The sequence below is a fragment of the Hippoglossus hippoglossus genome, chromosome 14, assembly GCF_009819705.1.
Source record: "Hippoglossus hippoglossus isolate fHipHip1 chromosome 14, fHipHip1.pri, whole genome shotgun sequence".
NCBI classification, from domain to species: Eukaryota; Metazoa; Chordata; class Actinopteri; order Pleuronectiformes; family Pleuronectidae; genus Hippoglossus; species Hippoglossus hippoglossus.
This window is the reverse complement of record NC_047164.1, coordinates 12,656,697-12,659,196: the sequence shown is the minus strand read 5'-3', so window position 1 is coordinate 12,659,196 and position 2,500 is coordinate 12,656,697. Positions and strand designations below refer to the sequence as shown.

The 2,500-nt window shown below is 54.3% G+C and overlaps 1 protein-coding gene across 1 annotated transcript in view; it reads right to left on the bottom strand.

Annotated features, from left to right (window-relative positions):
• Positions 1–2,500, bottom strand: part of LOC117774839 (cilia- and flagella-associated protein 54-like) — a 19,302-nt gene that overhangs the window by 1,692 nt on the left and 15,110 nt on the right. The gene's annotated exons all lie outside the window — the stretch shown is intronic.

The window sequence follows — 2,500 nt, the reverse complement described above, 5'->3', positions numbered from 1 at the left end:
GGTAGTGGAGGTGGTCCGTGGGTCCTGGAGCTCACTGACCAAGGCAGTGGAGGTGGTCCATGGGTCCTGGAGCTCACTGACTCAGGCAGTGGAGGTGGTCCATGGGTCCTGGAGCTCACTGACCCAGGCAGTGGAGGTGGTGCACTGGTCCTGGAGCTCACTGACTCAGGTAGTGGAGGTGGTCCGTGGGTCCTGGAGCTCACTGACCAAGGCAGTGGAGGTGGTCCATGGGTCCTGGAGCTCACTGACTCAGGCAGTGGAGGTGGTCCATGGGTCCTGGAGCTCACTGACCCAGGCAGTGGAGGTGGTGCACTGGTCCTGGAGCTCACTGACTCAGGCAGTGGAGGTGGTCCGTGGGTCCTGGAGCTCACTGACTCAGGCAGTGGAGGTGGTGCACTGGTCCTGGAGCTCACCTCACTGACTACTCACGCTGCTCCGTCCTCCAGCGGAGAGCAGGGACTTACTCAGTGTGTGTGTGTGTGTGTGTGTGTGTGTGTGTGTGTGTGTGTGTGTGTGTGTGTGTGTGTGTGTGAGTGTGTGTGTGTGTGTGTGTGTGTGTGTGTGTGTGTGTGTGTGTGTGTGTGTGTGTGTGTGTGTGAAGAAATCATAAAATCCCACACGGACCTCCTGGGGCCCAGGGCTGGGGCTCCAGAAGCTCCTGCTGGGGATGGAGAACTTAGTGCAATTTCATGAAATAGGTGAAATGAATGGAGACACTCTGTCTAATTTCATGAAATAGACCAACTGGATGGTAGACACTCTGTCTAATTTCATTAAAATGGGCCAATTTGATGAAAAACAGGCAAAAGAGAGGATCGAGAAAATAGACATGCCGATCGTTGCGATGTCCAGGTTTCACCCCCCTTGACAGAAAACACTCGGCACGATTACAGAAACCTGGTTTTCGGTGACACAAATGTCAGGAAAAAGGCAAAATTAATGCTGACACTCTGTCTAATTTCATTAAAATGGGCCAATTTGATGAAAAACAGGCAAAAGAGAGGATCGAGAAAATAGACATGCCGATCGTTGCGATGTCCAGGTTTCACCCCCCTTGACAGAAAACACTCGGCACGATTACAGAAACCTGGTTTTCTGACAGAGTGTCAGATAAGTGAAATTTGACTAAGTGTCAGATGGAGAACCAGGGGTGTTTCGAAATCTGACAGAGTGTCAGATAAGTGAAATTTGACTAAGTGTCAGATGGAGAACCAGGGGTGTTTCGAAATCTGACTAAGTGTCAGATGGACAACCAGGGGCGCGAGGGTCTTTAACTCCCGCCGATGGGTGGGCACTCAGGGTGGGGGCTTAATTGTGGGTCCCCGGGTTCGGCTGGTGCTGGAGGTCTCTGGGAGGGGTACTTTGGTCCAGAGCCGGCGGGGCTGGAGGCCCTGAAAGTGGGCCAGTGCAGGTGGTCCGGAGGGGGTCCTGGAGCTCACTGACTCAGGCAGTGGAGGTGGTCCATGGGTCCTGGAGCTCACTGACACAGGCAGATGAGGTGAAGCACTGGTCCTGGAGCTCACTGACTCAGGCAGATGAGGTGAAACACTGGTCCTGGAGCTCACTGACCCAGGCAGTGGAGGTGAAGCACTGGTCCTGGAGCTCACTGACTCAGGTAGTGGAGGTGGTCCGTGGGTCCTGGAGCTCACTGACCAAGGCAGTGGAGGTGGTCCATGGGTCCTGGAGCTCACTGACTCAGGCAGTGGAGGTGGTCCATGGGTCCTGGAGCTCACTGACCCAGGCAGTGGAGGTGGTGCACTGGTCCTGGAGCTCACTGACTCAGGTAGTGGAGGTGGTCCGTGGGTCCTGGAGCTCACTGACCAAGGCAGTGGAGGTGGTCCATGGGTCCTGGAGCTCACTGACTCAGGCAGTGGAGGTGGTCCATGGGTCCTGGAGCTCACTGACCCAGGCAGTGGAGGTGGTGCACTGGTCCTGGAGCTCACTGACTCAGGCAGTGGAGGTGGTCCGTGGGTCCTGGAGCTCACTGACTCAGGCAGTGGAGGTGGTGCACTGGTCCTGGAGCTCACCTCACTGACTACTCACGCTGCTCCGTCCTCCAGCGGAGAGCAGGGACTTACTCAGTGTGTGTGTGTGTGTGTGTGTGTGTGTGTGTGTGTGTGTGTGTGTGTGTGTGTGTGTGTGTGTGTGTGTGTGTGTGTGTGTGTGTGTGTGTGTGTGTGTGTGTGTGTGTGTGTGTGTGTGAAGAAATCATAAAATCCCACACGGACCTCCTGGGGCCCAGGGCTGGGGCTCCAGAAGCTCCTGCTGGGGATGGAGAACTTAGTGCAATTTCATGAAATAGGTGAAATGAATGGAGACACTCTGTCTAATTTCATGAAATAGACCAACTGGATGGTAGACACTCTGTCTAATTTCATTAAAATGGGCCAATTTGATGAAAAACAGGCAAAAGAGAGGATCGAGAAAATAGACATGCCGATCGTTGCGATGTCCAGGTTTCACCCCCCTTGACAGAAAACACTCGGCACGATTACAGAAA